We start from the raw sequence: 22,281 nt of genomic DNA, 5'->3' as shown, positions 1-22,281 counted from the left end.
ATTTGTCATGCTCTCGACTCAGGGAAGAGAAGGGAAGGTCTGGCATCACAATCTCCCCGGTGTTTACCCAGCGTGCGCACACACGCGGGGGAGCGGGCGCTGGCCATGGGCAGATTAATATTTGATGCAAGGAGAGAAACGCATGCTGTTCATGTTTATTTAGGATATTGTGAAATACAGTGAAATTTGCAATTTTATTGGATTTGGGGGGACGGTGTTTTGGAGAAGTCTTAAGCTGCATGGTAGGACACGCACATCTCTCTGGAGCATAGAAGCACCAGCTTTGGTAGCTAGCCCCCTTTACCCCCCTTCCCAAATCCAAACTCCTAGTTCCATTCCCCTCCTGAAATGAGACAGGATTGGCCCCAGGAGTATGGGTGGAATAAGACAGAAATCTCAGCTGGGCCTCTTAATTTGGAGTTTAGTGGCATGTGGCTGGCACAGAGAGAGGCCATCTCTTGCGGGGGGGGGGGGGGCGGAATTCTTGTCAATTACACAAGGGCTGGAAGCCAAGGTTGGGCGGCTTTAAGTACTGGTGACTCTGGCCCAGCTTGTGGGGTACTGGGAGGGAGTGGGGAGAAATGAGAAGAATATGAGATAAAGAGCTGTTCGCTTTGTATCCAAGAAACTGGTTCATGGAAAGGGCTTTAGATGGCATGAGTCTCACCTTCCTCCCCCAAGGAAGGGTCCAACTCTCCAGTTTTTCTTTCCCCAAGTGGTCATCTAGCCTGTGCCTCTGTGTCCCCAGTGTTGAGAGCTCATTAGCCCATTTCCTTGTCAGATATTGCCCAACAGAGAACTTTTCCTTAGAAACAGCTTCCAAGCTTTGTAGTTAGGTTGGGATGTGGGGAGGGGGGAAGCAAGGATCAGGACACATGATGCTCACATTTGTGTTCAATAAAGGACAGATAGACAGAAAGATGCTTGCATGCGCGGTGTATTTCTGAGAAAACACATAACAATTGGTAACAGTGGTTGTTTGTGCAGAAGGAAGCTGGATGACTACGAGCCAGAGGAGACTGGGCAGCCGGAGAGAGAGAGACCTACTTTTCACGGTACACCTTTTGACCAATTTGAAGTTTTCATCATGTGCACTTAATATTTTTTCCTCAAGAAAAAATCCGATTTTCGTTTTTAAAAAGAAAGTATTTTCTACTCCAAGAACAAGCTGAGATAAAGAGAAAATAGTACGGTGTGAAAAAAGCCCTAGGATGAGCTTTAGGGGAGTAGAGGAAAGAAAGGCCACAAGGAAAGGAAGCTGCAACATCCAACTGTGCACCGTACAGGCTTGTGGGCGGGCGCACGTGGAGAAATCCCATTGATCGCCATATCGAACCAAACGCTGGCTGTCTCTTTGGAGTTTCCACCACTTTCCCACTGTCCTAGTTCTACCAACTGGGTCATGTGGAGGAAGTCCTCTCCCTCTGCCCCATGGCAGCCCTTCAGGTGTTTGAAGATAGAATTAAATTCCCCTAGAACTGTGGCTGGCACCTATAAATATCTGAGCCAGCCCTCTTCACACCCAGGTTTCTCTCCGCCGTCACATCTTGCCACTCCTTTTCTCCAGGACATGGCTTCTCCTGCCCTGATGAGGCCTGCCCCTGAGATCCAATGCTCTGCTTAGGCTGGGAGCTCAGGGCATGGCTGAGATGCCTCCAGGTTGGGGCCATCTCTGCAGTGGTCTCACACTCTCCGACTTGGACAGAGGCCCCACCTTCTTCAGCAACAACTGTGGACACCTGGAGCTTGACAGCCTCAGCGGCCATCCAATTCCCACATTAAAAAGGGTAGGCCAGGCACGGTGGCTCACGCCTGTAATCCCAGCACTTTGGGAGGTAGAGGCGGGTGGATCACCTGAGGCAGGCAGATCACCTGAGGTCAGGAGTTCAAGACTACCCTGGCAAACATGGTGCAACCCCATTTATACTAAAAATACATAAAAAGTAGCCAAGCATGGTGATCTGCACCTGTAGTTCCAGCTACTTGGGAGGCTAAGGCAGGAGAATTGCTTGAACCCAGAAGCCAGAGGTTGCAGGGAGCCGAGATCGTGCCACTACACTCTAGCCTGAGTGACACAGTGAGACTCCATCTCAAAAAAAAGAAAGAAAGAAAATGAGTAAACTGAGGCCCGAGACAGGGCAGGGACTGGCCTGAAGTTACGGAAATGAGATCGTACTGTGTCTACTCCTCCTTCCTCTTGTAAGCCCTCGGAAGCTCCCAGCAAGATGGAACCTTGGGCGGGCCCCTGGGAGAAGTGGGAGCAACACTAGCCAGCCTGGTGTGGGACGTGGCTCTGCTTCCAGGAGAGAGCAACAGACCCAAAGGTGGGCAAGCCAGACAGGATGTGAGGTTCACTTGGGCTCACAGGAAAGACAGAGGTGAGGCAGGCCCAGCATGCATGCGGTGCCAGTGGGAAGGTGGCTATGCTGGTGCTTGTGTGTACCGGTGTGTGTTTGTGTTGTATGTGCACACGAGTCTGCGCAGTGTGAGATGTGTGCCTATGTGAGTGCAGGGACTGTGTGCATGTGTGTGCACATGTGAGTACTGGAAAATATGCACACTGACAATGAGCAGGGTGAGTGTGTGTACCTGTATGCTTTCTGCCTCTGCTGCAGCCCTCAGCACACTGACTTGTCTGCATTTGTCCCTAAAGCTGCCTTTTCCCCTGAGCTATAAGCTAAGATTGTCTTTTTTCAAAAAAATCTTGGTAGTCCCAATGCCAAGTACAGCCCATGGCATACAGTAGGTACTCAGTCAGTGTTTGCTGGACTGACCTGGACTGAATTGAATTGAACCGAACTGAACTGAATTTCCCCAATGTGTCTCTGTGCATAGAAGTCTGTACCAGGGAGAGGGACTGAATCTGTGCCACGTGGGCAAATGCTCATGGAGTGTCTGTGCATGCGTGTCTGCGGCGAGTCTTCACATTTACATGTAGGTCTGTGTGCATGCTGTGAACGTGCCCGAGCACAAGCGAATTCAAACCACATAGAGGGAATGTGCATACGTGTGTGTGTGTGTGCGCGCGCGTGCGCACACACGGGCGCACGTGCCTGCTCCCACAGCCTCCTCATACATGCAGGTGGCCCACTGGCGCCCCAGCTTCAGCTCAGCCAGGCTTCCTCCCTGTAAACCTGGAGCAGCTAAAATTAGTATGAAAATGGTGGTGTTCGGTTAAAAGGAAGGGGGGTGGGAAGAGATGAGGGTGCCCATGAGTGCTATTTTATTTCTCAGTGAGAGGATAAAGTGATTTTTCCTACATAATTTTTGATGTAGAGGCTAAATTAGGCCGGAGAAGAGGGACAAAGCAACTTTCGCCCTCATTAGTATTCTGGCCGCGTTGGCCCAGCCACGGCAGTTATGTATTTTTGCAAGTATGCATATAATTTATTGTGGAGAACACAATTTACATGGTAGTCGATGCCTGTTTTATAGCCTCACAAATAGATGTATGAACTCAAGCATATAATGGCCCAACCAGCAGGCGCAAATACGTTCTAAATCTTCTAAATGTGCTTCACAAAAATGTAACTGAGGAATATAAAACAGATCAATTCTTGCATGTTATATATTGGTTTTTGATTTACAAATCTAATCTGGGACATTTCTTCAGAAATGAAGGGATTTTTCCCCCACCCCTTCCCCTCCTCTTCTTCCACCAACTTCTCCATGCACAGACCTTGCCTGCGGTCAGGTGCCGTCAGGCATTGCCACTTCTGGGATGTACACAGGTGCCCGTGTATGTGCTCATGTTGAAGGGGGCACGCTCTTGCCTGTCTGTGTGTGCACGTGTATTCATGTCAGGGATCTACAGACCTCAGGTAGAAGGGAGAGAGTGGTTTAGCTCCATCTGTGTGACCTCCCCCATTTGAGGCTGAAAATTTGGGGAGGAGGGCTGATGAGAGGACCCCATGGGGGTGTGGGCGTCTCTCAGTTGTGTTCCCTCTGGGCTCCTGCTTAAACGGCCTGTTGACCCAGACTGGCTTCATGACTTACTGGAGCAGAAAAAGAAATGAGGGTCCTAGGGATGAAATTAAACTAACATGTGTTGAGTTGCATTTTAAATGTGCATTTTATTGAAAGTATTTTAATCAACCTAGCTTTAGGTACATGGCTTTTTTAAAAGCCCATTCCATTAATAGCTGAGCAGACACATAAATGATGGTGTACTCATAAAATGGAATATGATACAGCAAAGAAAATGAACCAGTTGCTTCCTACAACAACATGGGGAATCTCACAAACAATGTAAAATGCAAGAAGCCAGACCCCAAAGAGGACTTGCTACATGATTGGATTTATCAAGTCCAGAGCATGAACGGAACCCAACTACTGTGTGTAGAGACAGCAAAACTATCAAGGGAAGCAAGAGTATTTGCCGTCAAAGTCAGAATGGTGGTTTTCTTTGGGGAGGATTGGATAGAGTACAGGAGGGGCTTCTGGGGAGATGGTAATGTTCTTCTTGACCAAATGGTGGTTTCATGGATATTCACTTGGTGATAAATTACTGAGCAGTACTTCAAAAAAATTCACTTTTCTGTGTTATATTTTACAATCAAAGCATTTACAAAAATAGTCCTTAAGGATTTACAATAAAAAGCAGGCGTACCAGCTCCAGCCTCCCCAGCCCTGTTTCTCTGAAGGCAACTACTGGTAACCACTTTCAGACGCTGTCTCCAATCTCTAGAAATGTTGTGGAGCTTCTTTCAAATCTCTCTATCAGTGAAATTGTATAACCCTTTCTATTTCTGTAAGGTCAGCAGTAAGGTCTCCACTTCTATTCCTGATTTTAGTGATTTCAGTTTTCTCTTGTTTTTTTGTTTGTTTGTCAATTCTGTCCATCATTTCAGACAACCAACTTTTGGTTTTGCTGATTTTTCTCTATAGTTTTTCTACTCTCTGTTTCATTTATCTCTGCTCTAATTTTTTTATTTGCTTGCTTTGGATTTAGTTTGTTCTTGTTTTTTTAGTAAAGTGGAAGGTTAGGTTATTGATTTGAGATCTTCTATTTTAATGCAGGTGTTTACAAATATAAATTTCCCTCTCAGCACTGCTTTTATTGCATCCCGTAAGTTTTAGTATGCTGTTTTTGTTTTCACTCATCTCAAAGTATTTTCTAATTTCTCTTGTGATTTATTTTTTGACCCTTTGGTTAGGTAGGGGTGCATTGTTTAATTTTTACATATTTGTGAATTTTCCAAACTTCCTTCCATTTTCTAATTTCATTCCTCTGTTCTCAGAAAACATATTTTATGTAATTTTAATCATTCTAAATTTATTGAGGCTTGATTTGTGGCCTAAGATATGATCTATACTAGAGAATGTTCTATGTGCGCTTGAGAAGAATGTGTGTTCCGCTGTTGTTGGGTGGAGTGTGCTCTTAGATTGCAGTTAGAAAGCAGTGTCTGTTAGGTCTGGCTGGTTTACAGGGTTTGTAATGTCTTCTATTTCCTTACTGATCTCCTATCTAGTGTTCTATCCATTACATCGATGAAATTCTTATCTCATCTATGTAATGCTTATAATGCACAAGTCACAGCCCTAATTTCAGGAGGTTCAAAGTCCAGTGGGGGTGGGGAGCTTCACTTCTACCCAGCTGGGCCACCCCATCCCTGATCTCCAATGTGGAGGGTCACCCTCATCCCACACTGTCCTGCAGCCTGGGGTCTTTGGCTGCTGTGAAACTCCCCATCAGCCTCAAGTGTCCCCCTCTCTTCCATTCCCAGGGTTACCAACTCTGCTGCAAACCAAGCAGAACTGGAAGACGTCTCAAAGACCATGCAGAGGTCAATGTCCTTGTGGTACAGATAGGGAAACTGAGGCCCAGAGAGGGGCAAGATCTTGTTCCAGTTCTCCTGAAGCCAGGCCCAGTGATGTCCTATCAATCATCTACTCAGCCCACAGCACCATGATCCAGTGGCTACAGAAAAAAAGGGACCAGTTCATGTCACCCTCTGTGTCATTTCTATTTGTAGCACAAGGTGGTGGCAGCCAAGGGCAGTATTAGAGGGGGTGAGGGGCCTCTAATACTGGTTGAATACACATCCCAGAGCACTTAGAAGACCTATGCTTCCATCCCAGCTTGACCACTCTGAGCTGTGTGAGCTTGAGGAAGTCACTCTCCTGCTCTGAATTTCAGTTTCCTTATACGCAAAATAGAAAACATCATAAGCACCATTACCATTCATTGGGGCCCTACCATGTACCCAGTACTGCACTCATACAATTTCATTCACTCCTCCCAACAGCCTTGGGAAAGGTCAGTACCTTTAGCACAGGAGGAAAGGGAGGCCCCATAAAGCAAAACAACCCATCCAAAGCCACAGGCATTCAACCATCACCCTCTCAAGGCTCCAAAGCTAAAGAACAGAAGCTACCCCTCACATGGCCCTCCATCCACTCCTGCAGTGTGGGTTTCCGTATTTACCAGAGGGAGGGGAGGGGCACAGTTAAAGAGGGACTGAGGGTCAGCTGATACTCACCACGGGATTACTGTTAATTTCCTCAGGTGTGATCCTGGCATAGTCAGTCAGTGAGAGGTTCTTACCGAAGTCACTCCAGATGAAATCACCTGATAGCTGGGATTTGCTTTCAACTACCCTGGCCAAAAAAAAAGAAAAAGAAAAAAATGGGACAGATGAAACGAGATGGACAAAGCTAATAATTGTTGCAACTGAGTGGTGGGTACTTGGGGTTCATTAAATGCTCTCTCCAGCTTTTAATGTTTGAAAATTTTCACAAGAAAATATTAACGAAAACCCTCAGGTTTCCTGACTCCAGGTGGACCCCACCACAGGAGAGCTGCTGGTTTTCACATAAACTTGCCCCTGCTCAGGGACCCACCCGAACCTCTCAGCGGCCCCGATGCCAGTGGGGGTCTGGTCTCTGGGTGGGGTTGGCTGTACGGTCTGGAATGCCAGTGTGGCTGTGTAAGCACATGGGTTTCCCTGCCTGCCCTGATCACCTGACAGCAAGGGGACCCACCATTCCCCAATGTCGGAATCATCAAGACAGCCATTTTCTCTCTTGACCCAGGACAGTCCTCTGAGGGAAAACGGAAGGACAGAGGCCTTTGCTTTCAATAATAGGGAGGCATGGATGGGATGGCCCGTCAGCTCCCTTCCCAGACAAACATGCCCCAGCTGGGGTCTACTCCTGCCAGGAAGTAGGGGCTTGGGCTGGACTTCTAGGCCTGTATTCACAGCTAGCATCCCCATGGCAACAAGCCAGTTAGAGGGGCCTCAGCCCGGCCCCCTGGGGCCACTTATCTGCAGCCACCTCAGGAGGGCGGCATTAATAGGCTGGTGCCCACTCCCAGCTCCCAGGCCTCCCCGTGACTCCCATCCACACCCCACAGACACTGTCCCTGGGATAAGGAGCCCAGGAGACAGAGGTTCCCATCCCTGGCCACACACCACAGACTCACACACACACCACAGACCTCCTGAGGCTCCTATCCTTGGCCATACATCACAGACTTACACACACACCACAGACCACACACACACACACACACACGAACACACACACTCATGCACACACACCACACACATTCTCTCAAACTCCCTCTTCCTCTCACACATACACATACAGACCCACACTCTGTCTCACATACACACACACACACAACACATACACACGCAGATGTATACCTTTCTCTCTCACAGGCACACACACACATACACACTCTCCCCCCTCCCTCTATCACATACACACCTGCAAGCAGTCTCTCACACTCTCTCTCACACACATTCTCCACACACTCTTCCTCTCTCTCTCACACACACACACACACACTCTCCCTAACACACACCCCAGCTCTCTCACACACATACACACCAGACTCACACATGTACACACATACACACTCGTGCACACACACACCACACATTGTCTCTCATACTCGCCAACACACAGACACACTCACATACCCACACACATACAGAAATATACCTCTCTCTCACAGGCACACACATGCACACTCTCCCCATCTCTCTCACATACACACCTGCAAGCACACACTCTCACACATTTGCACACACTTCCTCTCTCACACACATACTCTCACATACATACACAGTAGCACACATTCTCTTACACACACACACATCCTGCTCTCAGTTCAGTGGAAGGAGGCAAACATTAACCCCCTCCCCATATGCTTGCTCCCACCCACACACTCACAGTCACACCGCAGTGCTCCAGTCTGGGAAGCACCTGGCTCTGGTGTCAGATGCCAGACTCCCAAGTGTGGGCAGCGTGGCACTACCATGCAGCAGTAGGTAGGCTACGGAACCTCTCTGCCTCAGTTTCCTCATCTCTTCCTTGAAAATAATTAAACCAACCACCTGTGTCAAGTGTAAAGATTAAATTTCATCATGAGAACACAGTAGGTGCTCAGTAAATACTTCCTCCTTCCTCCCAGTAAACGTGGGAAGATTCTGCTGTGTTTAGAAGACTGCTGGGCTCTGGCTTAGTGAGGCCTGGGAGTCGCGCGGCTCGGCAGGTGTGCAGGCTCTGCCGTGGACCAGCGGCCTGATGTGAGCCGTCGAGTGCTTTCTTGGAGCCTCAGTCCCCTCCTCTCTGGGGCCATAGGACTAATGAGTTAAGAAGGCAGTTAGTACGGTGCTTGGTATGTCCTCGATGTTGGTAGTGTTGTAGGAATAAGAATAATAACAGAACCATGATGCTGAGGATGGCAAAAACTGCCTGTAGAAAGAGCTTACTGTGTCCCCCGCTCTCCACTGACTCATGAGCCGAGCTGGTCCTCAAATGTCTATGTGGGAGCTAGAACATCCCGATTTCACAGATGGGAAATGAAGGTCTGGAGACATTAAGAAACTTATTCAGGCCACAGAGCTAGAAAGTGGTGGTGTGTGGATTGGAGCCCAGGCAGCCGGCTCTGCACCGATCTCAGGGCCACAGTGCAGTGCCCGGGAAGTGGTGCTGCTGTCATTATTAATTAGAGAGAGCGGATGGATCACAGACCTGCTCAGCTGAGAGCCAGAGCCCTCGCTTAGGAGAAGACAGGCACGAGGGCCTAAGTGGGGCAGCCCCTCACAGAGGTCACCCCGGCGGTCAGCAGAGCTCTGGGCACCACCTGGTCACGTGCCTGACATCACAGCCCCAATCTCATGTTCCTAGAGTGCCCCCCCGCCGCCACATTGGGTTGCTGAGAGTTCAGCATCTGCAGCTGACTGGGAAGGCAAGGGGAGGGCAGAGCCCAAGTCGGGCTCTCAGTGACAGAGACCCCTGAATCCTCCCACAAATCCACCCACATTGTCTTTCTTTTAGCCCTTCCTGCTCCCTCCCGCCTTTTCTCCCCTCTGTCCTTTCCCCTTAAATAAGTGTGAATGTTTCAGTTCCTTGTAAGTGATGTCTCACCCTCACCAAGACTGTGCCCCTGCTCTGCCCCATTCTCCAAGCTGGATGACACACAGGGGTACCTCTGCCGCTTCTATAGAATCCCTGGCCCAAGGAAGACAACCCCCGCAACCTCTTCATTTCCTGCTCTGTGGAATTGGGGTATTGAGTCCTAATTCACAAGGCTGTTGTAAGGACTAATGGAGAGAGCTTAGAAAAGCCCAAAGCAAGGCCGGGAGCAGTGGCTCATGCCTGTAATCCCAGCACCGTGGGAGGCCGAGGTAGGAGGATTGCTTAAGCCCCACAGGAATTGGGCAACATGGTGAAACTCCATCTCTACAAAAACTACAAAAGTCAGCCAGGCATGGTGGTGCATGCCTGTAGTCCCAGCTACTTGGGAGGCTGAGGTGGGAGTCAGAGGTTGCAGTGAGCTGCACTCCAGCCTGGGCGACAGACGGAGACCCTGTTTAAAAAAAAAAAAAAAAAAAAAAAAAAGCCCAGAGCAAAATACCTATATGTGATGGGCACTCACAAAATGCCACTTTTGGAGTTTTTTCTGAGATGGGGTCTTGCTCTGTTGCCCAATCTGGGGTGTAGTAGCAAGAACACAGCTCACTGCAGCCTCCACCTCCTGGGCTCAAGTGATCCTCCCACTTCAGCCTCCCAAGTAACTGTGACTACAGGTGCTCCACCACTCAGCTAGCTTTTTATTTTTTGTAGAGACAGGGTCTCCCTATGTTGCTTAGGCTGCTCTTGAACTCCTGGACTCAAACCATCCTCTTGCCTCAGCCTCCCAAAATGCTGAAATTACAGGCATAAGTCACTGTGCCTGGCACAATACTGTTAATTACAGCCCTCCTGCTGTGCAACAGAACACTTCCTATCTAACTATAACTTTGTGTCTGTTGACTAACTTATCCCCATCCCACACCCTCCCCCCCCACCCCAGCTCCCTGCTTCTGGTAACCACTTTTCTTTTTTTTTTTTGAGACGGAGTTTCGCTCGTTACCCAGGCTGGAGAGCAATGGCGCGATCTCGGCTCACCGCAACCTCCGCCTCCTGGGTTCAGGCAATTCTCCTGCCTCAGCCTCCTGAGTAGCTGGGACTACAGGCACGCGCCACCATGCCCAGCTAATTTTTTGTAGTTTTAGTAGAGACGGGGTTTCACTATGTTGACCAGGATGGTCTCGATCTCTTGACCTCGTGATCCCCCCGCCTCGGCCTCCCAAAGTGCTGGGATTACAGGCGTGAGCCACCGCGCCCGGCCTGGTAACCACTTTTCTACTCTCTATTCGTGAGAACAATTTTCTTAGATTCTTCATATGAATAATATCATGTCGTATTTGATTTTCTGTGTCTGGCTTATTTCACATAACATAATGTCCTCCAAGTCCATCCATGTTGCCACAAATGACAGGATTTCATTATTTGTATGGCTTAATAGTATCCCATTGTTTCTATGTATCACATTTTCTTTTCTACTCATCCACTGATGGACACTTAGGTTGATTCCACATCTTGATTATTGTGAAAGGCTCTGTAATACACATAGGACTGCAGATATCTCTTTGACATACTGATTTCATTGCCTTTGGAGATATACCCAGTAGCGGGATTACTGGATCATAGTAGTTCCTCCCTCCCTCCCTCCTTTCCTTCTCCTCCTCCACTACTGCCACTACTACTTCTTCCCCTCCTCTTCCTCTTCTTCTTTCCTTCCTCCTCCTACGCTCCTCCTCCTTCCCTCCCCTTCTCCTTCTTCCTTTTTCTTTCTTTCCTTTTCTCTTTCTCTTTTCTTTCTCTTTTTTCTTTTCTCTCTCTTTTGAGATAGGGTCTCTGCTGTCCAGGCTAGAGTGCAGTGGTGTAATCATAGCTCACCAAACCTTGCACTCCTGGGCTCAAGCAATCCTCCCATTGCAGCCTCTAAAAGTGCTGGGATTACAAGCTATTTTTAATTTTTTGAGGAACCTCCATAGTGCTTCCCATGGTGGTAATACTAATTTACATTCCCACCAACAGTGTATAAGAGTTCCCCTTTCGCCACATCCACACCAGCATTTGTTATTTTTTGTCTTTTTGATAACAGCCATTCTAACTGGGGTAAGTTGATATCTCATTGTAGTTTTTATCTGCATCTCCTGATGATTAGTGGTATTAGGGCTGAATGAAGTGGCTCACGTCTATAATCCCAGCACTTTGGGAGGCCAAAGTAGGCAGGTTACTTGAGCTCAAGAGTTCAAAACCAGCTTGGGCAATATGATGAAACCCTGTCTCTACAAAACTGCAAAAATTAATTAGGCATGGTGGCACACATCTATGATCTTAGCTACTCAGGAGCCTGGGAGGGAGGCGGAGGTCACAGTGAGCCCAGATCGTACCACTGTACCCCAGCCTGGGTGACAGAGCCAGATCCTGTCTCAAAAGAAAAAAAAAAATGTGATGTTAAAAATTTTTTCATATACTTGTTGGCCATTTGCATGTCTTCTTTTGAGAAATGTTTATTCAGGTCTGTGGCTTGATTTTTAATCAAATAATTTGGTTTTTTTGTTTTTTTTTTGAGAGGGGATCCCAAGCTGGAGTGCCGTGACATGACCATGGCTCACTGCATCCTCAACCTCCTGGGCTCAAGCAATCCTCCCTCCTCAGCCTCCTGAGTAGCTTTCTGCTACTGAGTTGATTGAGTGTCTTACCTCTTCTGGACAGTAACCCCTTATCGGATGCATAGGTTGAAAATACTTTCTCCCGTTCTGTACCTCACTCTGCTGGTTCTTTTCTTTGCTGTGCAGAAGCTTTTCGGTTCGAGGTAATCCCACTTTCTTCTCCTGCTTTTGCTGCCTTTGCTTATGAGATCTTATTCAAAAGACCCCTTCCTAGACCAATGTCATAAGGCATTTCCCCCATGTTTTCATCTAGTAGTTGTTTTTTTTTTTTTTTTTTTTTTTTTTTTTTTTTTTTTTTTTTTTTTTTTTTTTTTTTTTTTTTTGACGGAGTTTCACTCTTGTTGCCCAGGCTGGAGTGCAATGGTGCGATCTTGGCTCACCACAACCTCTGTCTCCCAGGTTCAAGCAATTCTTCTGCCTCAGCCTCCAGAGTAGCTGGTATTACAGGGATGCGCCACCACACCTGACTAATTTTGTATTTTTAGTAGATATGGGGTTTTTCCATGTTGGTCAGACTGGTCTCAAACTCCCAACCTCAGGTGATCCACCCACCTCAGCCTCCCAAAGTGCTGGGATTATAGGGGTGAGCCACCGTGCCCAGTCCTCTAGTAGTTTCATAGTTTGGGGTCACATGGACTCTTAAAGCTAGAAAGGACCTTAGAAATCAACTTACCCAACTCTTCACTATCCAGATGGAGAAACTGAGGCACAGGGAGGGGTGTGCTGGAAGTTACCAGCATTCAGGTGGCAGTGTTGCTGGTGAGATCTCCCAGCACAGTCCTTGAATTGAGGGGAAGGATGGGTAATGTCCTCTCACTGTTCTAAGAAGCTACCAAAAACTCATGCTTGGGACAGGTGAACCAAGATATTGAGAAAGGGGCTGCATTAGCTTCCCAGGGCTGCTGCCACAAACTGCCACAAGCTTGGTGGCTTCAAGCAACAGAAATGTATTCTCTCAGTTTCAGAGTTCAGAAGTCTGAAATCAAGGTGTTGGCAGGGCTGGCTCCTTCTGAAGGCTCTGAAGGAGAATCTATTCCATGTCTTTCTCCCACCTTCTGAACTGCCAGCAAGCGTGGTGTTCCCGGGCTCGTAGCCCAATCTCCTCTGTCTTCACGTGGCCTTTTCCTCTGTTTCTCTGTGTCTCAAATCTCCCTCCTCTGTCTCTCATAAGGAAACCAGCCATTGGATTTAGACCCATCCTGAATTCAGGATGATCTCATCTCAAGATCCTTAATTACATCTGCAAAGACTCTATTTTAAATAGGGTCATGTCACGGGCACTGGGGTTTCGGTTTTGGCCATATCTTTTGAGGAACACAGTTGAACCTGCTCCGAGAGCTCCCACGGTCACCACGGAGAAGGAGAAACCAGCAGCAGCCCCAGAGGTGACCCTCTCAGCGATGGCCTATCCTCCCAGGCTAGGGCTTGCCCTCCTTCCTCATTCCCACCCTGCAGATGAGTAAACTCAGGCCTGCTGCTGGCCCCTGCCACTGGCACCAAGGCCAGATGTGTATTGGAGCACCAAGTCTTAGAGGGACATTTTTTCACGTCTTCCCACTTGCCGGGCACTGTGTTGGATGCTGGAGAGGAGGAGTTCCTCTTTCCAAGGCTCTCACAGAGGAGCCAAACCCAAACTCCCATGTGGAGGCCTGAGACTGTGGGGAAGAGGCCAACACAAAGCTGAGGGGCAGAGTGCCTGGGGCTGCTGAGGGGACAAGGAGGAGACCAGGGAGGGTCAGGAAGTGAAGAGAAGGATTTTGAAGGACAGAAGTGGGGAGGAGATTCCTGAAAGCCAGGGCCCTAAAAGCCCTTGGTTCAGAGAACCAAGCAGCTTGTGTGATGGTGGGGGTGGGTGCTTAGAGGACCCTCCGCTGGAGCACCCAGGCTGGCCCCAGGAGATTCTTACCACAACCAGTGTCATGGGCTGCATCCTTGGCTGACCCCCCTGCCAGGCACTGAGCTCCTGAAAACAGAGGCTAGGCCTTCCATCACAGCATCTCCAGTCTCACCTCTGACACAAAGCCCCATATTACCATCAGTGACTGACTTCGCAGCGTCTTTCTTTTCATGCTTGCATTTGTGTGTGTGTGTGTGTGTGTGTGTGTGTGTGTATGTGTGTGTGTGTGTGTTGGTTGTTGTTGTTTTTGATATGGTTTTTCCCAGGTTGGAGTGCAGGGGCACAATCATGACTTACTGCAGCCTCGACCTCGCAGGCTCAGGCCATCCTCCCGCTTCAGCCTCCCAAATAGCTGGGACTACAGGCATATGCCACCCACCCAGCTAATTTTTTATTTTTTGTAGAGATGGGGTCTCCCTATGTTGCCCAGGCTGGTCTTGAACTCTTAGGCTAAGCGATCTTCCTACTTTGACATTTGGCTTCCCAATGTGCTGGGATTACCAGCATGAGCCACCTTGCTCTTGGTTTTTTTATGTACCACCATTGCTAGACACACACACACACCTCTCAAGGATTGGAGGCAGCTTGCAGAAAACGCACAACAGGGTAAAATACAATCTAAATAAGTGGAGGTGAAACTGGGACCAAGGGAAAATGTGGGTGGAGATACCAGTATCAGCATCACACATTAAGTGCCTGCTGTGCACAGGATGCAAATTGGTGCTTCCAATTTCTCTGGGAAGGAATGGAGCCCAGCAAGGGAGGAGACTGGTCACCTCAGGCTCCAAGAGCTTTACATTTGGAAAAGCTCCTGGAAGTGCCTGAATTTAGTCTTCTACACAAAGTGAAATGCTCTCTCCTTCATTACTTCACTGCTCATTTGTTAATTTATACAACAAATCCTTACAGAGCACCTACTGTGTGCCCGCTGATAAGCACTGGTCAGAGCCAATCTTCACTCGTAAAATGCTCTCCATGGGTGGTCTCTCTGGTGCCACTGGCTCTGTTGCTAAGACACTGCAGGGAAGATGGACACAGGTGCAGAGATGGGGCCCAGCCTGCCAGGGCCTCTTAATAAGAGACACAGTGGAGCCCAGGCCCACCTAGGTTTTCTGGAATGGGAAAGACATCAGTGCTGGGCATTCTCCCACACTGCATTTCACTGAATGTGTCATAATGCAACATGATTTGGGGCTGGAAGCTCAGCTTCTCTGTGCCTCTAAAACTTCATTAGCAAAGTGGAAATAATTAAAAATTAAAGGACCTAATGTACCAATGTTGGTCTCTTAGTTTTGACAAAAATATTATGCTGACATAAGATGTTAACAGTAGGGGAAGCTGGGTGGGGGCTTATGGGAAGTCTCTGTACTATCTCTATAACTTTTCCATGTACAGGTATTGATCGACTTACAACCTATGCAACTTACGACCATTCGACTTTACGACCACAATCGCTAGCCACGACTGCTCCACATCTGGCAGCGCAAACGTTGCCCAGCTGGGCGTACGACAGTGCGGACCAGCTTCCGGCAGCACTACCATCTCCATGTGCATATAGCCTACTCAACTTATGACCAAATTGTGTTACGACCGGTCTGTCAGAACCAATCATGGTCGTAAGTCGAGCACTAGCTGTATCTGAAATTATTCTAAAATGAAAAGTTTATTTAAACAATTAAAGGACCTATCTCATGCACTGGTTGTGAGGAAGACTTACTCAACACACTGTTGTTTTGTTTTGTTTTGAGATGGAGTCTCATTCTGGTTGCCCAGGCTGGAGTGCAGTGGCACAATCTTGGCTTACTACAAACTCTGCCTCCCAGGTTCAAGTGATTCTCCTACCTCAGCCTTCTGAGTAGCTGGGATTACAGGTGCGCACTACCATACCCGGCTAATTTCTATATTTTTAGTATGTATTTAGTTTCACTATGTTGGCTAAGCTGCTCTTAAACTCCTGACCTCAAGTGATCTACCCACCTTAGCCTCTTAAAGTGCTGGGATTATAGGTGTGAACCATCAAGCCCCACTGGCACACTGTTAAGCGCTGTGCTTAACTTACTGGATTCTCACAAAGTATCGTGATTGAGATTTCTAATTCTCATTTTTCAGACTAGCCTCAGAGAAGTTCTGTGACTTTCCAGAGGTCATACAGACAGCATCAGGCAACATCTGGATTCAAACTCACACCTGACATGCTCTGAAGGCCACAATTCTTCTACCATACTATGCCCCCTCTAGCATCTTAGTGCTTTTAGTGACAAGGACATGACCACTTTGCTTGGAACAGTTCTGTGAGGTGGGAACTAATCATTATAGTTAGAAATGATCAAATGTGCCTTCCTGTACATTTCATGTAGGCACATTTTCCTGTAGCTTTCATGGGTTGATCTTGGCTCCACCCCTAAGGATTGCATACAGCACCTCTCCATCCTGTGCCCCACATAGCCCTCATGCGTGGTAAGCAGAGTCCACATTCTATGCTGAGGTCAAAGTCCTTGGCGCCCCCCATAGCACAGCCAGAATGCATTGCTCAGACCTCAGTTCCAAAGACCAAATGAATGTCCCCTTTCCCAACCCTAGTCCCCTGAGCAGTCCCACCTCATCTGTCAGCTCCTACTCACCAATGTCCCTCTTTAGGTGAGGGGCTCAGAACAGACCCAGGGCTCTGGGTGAGGCCCCCTCGTGCTGAGCCATTCTCTTCCTCAAGGGATCGGAACGTCTTGGTTCTGCTCCCACAACCAGGGAGTAAGGCAGCTTTGGAGCAGCTTCTCTTGCTACCTAAATTAGGTAAGAAGAGCATGATCCAGGCTGCTGGAAGCCGCAAGTCAGAAGACACAGCGTTCAGTCCTGGTGTCTCTGTGCAATGGTGTGGTCTTGGGCAGTCCTTTAACTTTCCTAAGCCTCAGTTTCCTCATCTGTAATATACAAAGATCAATAATAATACTTTTTATCCTTTCCTACCTCCCTAGCAGAGCTTGGAATGAAACAGGATGCCCAGGCTCTGACCCTCCCACAATCCTTAATATTTCCCTACAGATTAGCATATCCCACAAGGGACCCTAATGGCAGTTTTCTTGTAATTTTCCCCAAGAAGTGTGTGATTTCTTTTAGGGCAGCAACTCTGTTTTATTTACCTTCAGATTCCCCAGTGCCCAATAAGATTAACAGCAGAAAACTATTTAGATTTATTTTAGTAAATAAATCTAAAATTTAGTAAATAGATTTATTTACTAAAATAAATCTCAATAAAACTACTAGATACATCTAAATAAAACACTTAGTCTGGGCCGGGCGCAGTGACTCAAGCCTGTAATCCCAGCACTTTGGGAGGCCGAGGCGGGTGGATCACGAGGTCAAGAGATCGAGACCATCCTGGTCAACATGGTGAAACCCCGTCTCTACTAAAACTACAAAACATTAGCTGGGCATGGTGGCGCGTGCCTGTAATCCCAGCTACTCAGGAGGCTGAGGCAGGAGAATTGCCTGAACCCAGGAGGCGGAGGTTGCGGTGAGCCGAGATCGCGCCATTGCACTCCAGCCTGGGTAACAAGAGCGAGACTCCGTCTCAAAAAAAAACAAAAACAAAAAAAAAAAAACACTTAGTCTGGGCCAGGGTCAAGCCTGTGAGGTAGATCCCATTATTACCCTTATTTTATAGACGAGGAAGCTGAGGCACAGAGAAATCCCCAGTGCTGTACCTGGCACAAAACACATGTCCAGTATCTGGTTTTGTTGGATGGAAGGTGGATAGGTGAATTAATGAGGGGACTGGTAATCAGTGAGTGGATGGGTGGGTGGATGAAAGGATAGATGAATGGGCGCATGGGTGGACAAAGGAATTAGTAAATAGATAGGTGTATTAGTAAATAGGTGAGTGGGTGGGAGTAGGAAGGCCTGTGGAAGGATGAATGAGTGGATAGGCAGATGGATGGCTGGATGAGTGGATGGGTGAATTGATGAGTGAGTGGTTGGATGGATGGATGGATGGATGAATGGATGAATGGATGGTGGCAGGTGGATAGGCAGCAGATGTGTGGATGAGTGAGTGGACAGATGAAAGAGTAGATGAGTGGACCGGTGCATGGATAGTGATTATGTTCTTGTGTTATCAAGTCCTGAGAGTGGGGAGGTAACTTTGGGACCATTTAAAGGGTAGAGGCATTTAGAAATAGCAAAGGAAACCTCTTCACCCTAACAGTGAGAAGATCCTAGGAGCGGGAGTTCCCCTCCCATCCGACCCATCTACCCAGCCCAGATCCCTGGGCAGGCAGCCATCTCCCAGGCCTGCAGATCTCTCCTCCCCCGCCCCTGACACCGCCCCCAGGCAGCCCCCCAAGCCTGTGGATGAAAGGTTGGCAGAGGCAGCGGGTGGGCTGGCGGCTTGTTCCCTCATTGTCTGCCGGTAACCTTCCTCCCAGCTGCTTGTTCTGCGTAATGTTACACTTGTCTTCCTGCAACACTTGGATACCCGAGCCAATTTTGTCATGCAAATGAATTCAGCCCATTGTAAATCCCGAGGAGGGGGTGCGGGCCTCACCAAGACAGCGGGGGCGGGGCTGCACTGGGTTTCGAGGCTTTCCTGCTGCCCCCTTTCAGGGTGAGGAAGAAGGGGGTTACAGACCTTTGCTGTGGACCTCTGGCCCCTCCTCCCTAGAATCCAAGACCATTACAGCCAGAACAGGCCTTAAAGATGGATGCTCTCCAATTATTGGTTAAAAATCTGAGGCCCAGAGAGGACCAGTGTATTGCCTACAACCACACAGCCCATTAGCCAGGATTCAACCAAGTTTACTGACTCTCAGCCATAACTCTCTCTGTGAGGTTGAGCTAAGCCCGCCACCCTGAGCTGCAAGGGAACCCTGAGACCTTCCAGGGGCCAGGACCTCCCAGTAGCTAGCTGTGTTACAGGGGGCGAAGCTGACGTGGACTAGGAACAGGACTGGCCTAGAGAGCCAAGAGGGTCTAGGGAAGAGTCTGTGGGTCTCGGCAGGTGTAGGTCACATCTAGGGATGTTGGCAAGGCTGGACTAACAGGTAGTAGGGGTTGGGGACGAAGGTAGAGTGAAATGCCAGGTGTTCTGCCAAGGAGCACAGACTGGGCCCAATGCCAGAACATCATCGTCAGCAAAAGCAAGACAGACAGTGGTTGGGCACAGGGCAGATGATGAGTGACAGCCCACAGGGCTGCCTGCAGTAAGTACTGCCTGGGGAGGGCAAGGACTAGGTACCAGGACACACTGCCCCAACTGGAATGCTGGCAGCATGGGCGGTGGGGGGAGGGAGAACTGGCATTTGTTTCAGGGCTGCAGCATGCCAGGCACGTCACACCATTCCCAGATAATTCTCACAGTCATTCTACGAGACAGTTGCTGTCCCCACTTTATAGATTAGAAAACTGAGTCCAGGGAGGTTACATGCCTAGCCGCCAAAGTCACACAGCTTCAAGTGGAGATTTAACACTAAATCCATGAGATGCAGGCATTCCAGAGTCTGTGCTCTTTCTGCTTCACACTCTGCCACTCCTGCCAGACTCAGCTATCAGTTGTCAGCCCCTTATTGAGTTAGTGACAGCCTGGGTGGAGATCAGGGAGTTGAGGAGAGCAGTGGTCACTGGCAGAGCCCGATTTTCCAGGAGGTGAGCATTTTCAGCTATTTGGAACACTGGGACTCCCAGTGATGCACCAGATAAAGCCCTGTCTTCTTCCTCTGGCATTTGAGGTTCTTCCCAACATGGCTCCCGGTCCCCTATGGGCACACCCAATTCCTCACTCTTCCTACTCATCCCATGCCCTTCTTTGCCTCCAGGTCCTTGCACAGGTTGTTCCCTCTGCTTGGAGTGCCGTTCCCCACTGTGTCCACTATCTAATCTTCGAGCCTTGACTCAGCTGTACCCAGGACTCTCCATTCCTCACCCTGGACCAGGCTGGCTCCTCCCTACTCTGCACTCCTGTAGTTTTTTTTGTCATTGTTTTTGTTTTGAGACAGAGTCTCTTGCTCTGTCACCCAGGCTGGAGTGCAGTGGCGCAATCTCAGCTCACCTCAACCTCTACCTCCCTGGTTCAAGCAATTCCCCTGCCTCAGCCTCCTGAGTAGTTGGGACTACAGGCACCTGCCACCACACCTGGCTAACTTTTTTGGGTTTTTAGTAGAGACAGGGTTTCACCATGTTGGCCAGACTGGTCTCAAACCCCTGACGTCAGGCAGTCCGCCCACCTTGGCCCCCCAAAGTGCTGGGATTACAGGTGTGAGCCACCGCACCTGGTCTGTACTCCTGTAGTTTTCTCAGTCTTACTCACTGCACTGGTTGTTTGTAAGAACCTACATTGTGTTGGTTTTCTCCACTAGTCCTAGAGGGCCAGGGTGGCTCCCAATTGCTCATACCACAGACTCTGTGGTCAGTGACCCCCAGGCTGACCCTCTAGACTCCCCAGTGTCTGTCGGAGCCCCTCTTCCGGCCTGTAGCCCATCTCCCCTCAATCACTAAATCCCTGTGCTGTTGATGCTGCCCCTGTGGTTGGCCTGAGCCAAGCCAAATGCAGATCAATCAACTGCTAAAAGCACTGCCATTCCCAAGCCTGGCCCAGGTCATTCTGAGGAGGCTAGAGACCAGAGCAGCCTCAGATATGGGCTCCAGGCCCCTGGGGCTGCTTGCAGGACCTTGGGTCCCTTCTTCCCCTGATAGCTGCAAACATGCACCAGTGCTCTCCTGCCTGGCCAGCCTCCCAGGCTTAAGCAACCCAGCAGGCAGGATGCTGCCAAAGAAAGCACCCGAGATTTTCCCATGGCTGTGAGTGAGACCCAGTCCTTTGTCCAGTTCTGCCTGAGCCCGTGGTGTGCCCTCAGCGGGGTCCTTTCTTCTCTGGGCATAGTTCTCATCAGCCAACTGAGAGGAATGGACTCAGACGCCAGGGCCTCCCCCTTATAGCAGCATGTGACAAGGATAAAGCGTTCACTTACAGCTCAGACACCTTGCCCTGGAGGCCCCATCCTGGGTCAGATGAAGGAAGCAGATCTGAGCTTTCCAGAAGGTCCTTAGGGCCACCAGAGGAGCAATCATTGTAAAGATAATCCCAGGCTTCCCGAGCACTTACTGTGTCCAGGCATTGAGCTAACAAATCTTCTTCTATAAACTATGTCTTCAGTCCTTTCAAGCACCCTGTTAAGTGGGCTATGTTATTGTTCCCATTTCACAGATGGGAAAGGGACCAGAGAAAGGTCATCTTCCCAGGCTACACAAAGCCCAGTTCTGCTGACCCAGCCTTTAGTCTTTCACTGCACAGCTTGTTCCCACCTGGACTTACGCGTGGCGTGAGGACACTGTGAGCCTCTCTGCCCAGGTCTGCCTGCTCCTTTGCTGGGGAGGGCGGATCCACAGTAGATGGAGGGAGGAGAATGGCTGATGGGGGTTACACACAGTTCGCCCCTGACCAGAGTGCCCGCACATTCCCCAGCACCAGGCTCCTCATGGGCACTCCATGAAAATGTACTGGAGAAAGGAAGGGAGGGAGGGACCCACAGGCAGCTGGTGTTAAGAGTATACAACCCCACCACATCTCCACGTGGACAGTGGGCTGGGTTATGGGAGGCTCCCATCTCTCAGCCACTGCATGTGCGAGGCTTAGATCCAGATAAAGACCCCAGAATCACAGGAACATGCTCTGCCCTCCCCCTCAGCGGGAGGCCCTAGACACACCCCTTCCCTTCTCTAAACCTCAATTTCCCCCTCTGTCCAATGTCAGAATGGAACCAAAGAACTGCCTGCACTGCACCCCACCCCCTGCATTGCTCTGCCACAAATCCCTGGAGCTCAGGGAGCCCGTGGGTGCCCCCGACTGGCACCCCTGCAGCTGATGAGGCTGCAGGCACTGTCGAAGCGCTCCACTCGGCCATTCATCCAGGGCCGCTGGGTCCTCCAGCTGCCCACACTCATGCCGCCGCCTTTTACTTTTGCTGGCATAATGTATGCCCCATGCTGCCGCCCCAGTCACTCAATCCTGGCCGGTCTGCGGAGGCAGAGATAGTCCTTAATGAGAAGAGCCTGGGCTTTATCTGCTTTCTACTTCAGCCATTATCTCCCCCAGTCTATAGACACGCAGTTACCTCTGACAATAATGCTCAGAGGCAACAAATGCTGATGAGTTTTCTATGCAGTCCGCACAATAAGTCTATCAAAACAACCTCGGAAAATTATGAACCCCCGTGACAGACAAATACAACCGGCTTCGGCATGAATTTAGAGCCCCAACGTTACGTTTCTTTTAATTCTTCAGGCTTCCCTTATCTCTGCTGTTCCTCTTCTGGTGAGGAGATAACAGTAATTCTTCTCTGTGCTGGGTTTTTTTTTTTCTTTCCCTGCCCCCCC

General features: G+C 49.2%; 1 long non-coding RNA gene across 4 annotated transcripts in view; it reads right to left on the bottom strand.

Annotated features, from left to right (window-relative positions):
* Positions 1 to 2,062: 2,062 nt before the first annotated feature.
* Positions 2,063 to 22,281, bottom strand: part of LOC108312105 — a 127,776-nt gene continuing 107,557 nt past the window's right edge. For 3 of the 4 annotated variants that reach the window (XR_005202043.1, XR_001828480.2, XR_005202042.1), the window contains 3 exons: positions 16,542 to 16,698; positions 6,548 to 6,600; positions 5,145 to 5,920 (listed from right to left, as the gene is read on the bottom strand). This is a non-coding gene — a long non-coding RNA (uncharacterized LOC108312105). Of the gene's footprint in view, positions 2,090 to 5,144; positions 5,921 to 6,547; positions 6,601 to 16,541; positions 16,699 to 22,281 lie in introns of those variants that run through there. The other variant, XR_001828481.2, reaches the window with a different exon arrangement.

Source organism: Cebus imitator, unplaced genomic scaffold (genome assembly GCF_001604975.1).
Source record: "Cebus imitator isolate Cc_AM_T3 unplaced genomic scaffold, Cebus_imitator-1.0 Scaffold121, whole genome shotgun sequence".
In the NCBI taxonomy this organism is placed as follows: Eukaryota; Metazoa; Chordata; class Mammalia; order Primates; family Cebidae; genus Cebus; species Cebus imitator.
This window is presented reverse-complemented; position numbering and strand designations above follow the sequence as displayed.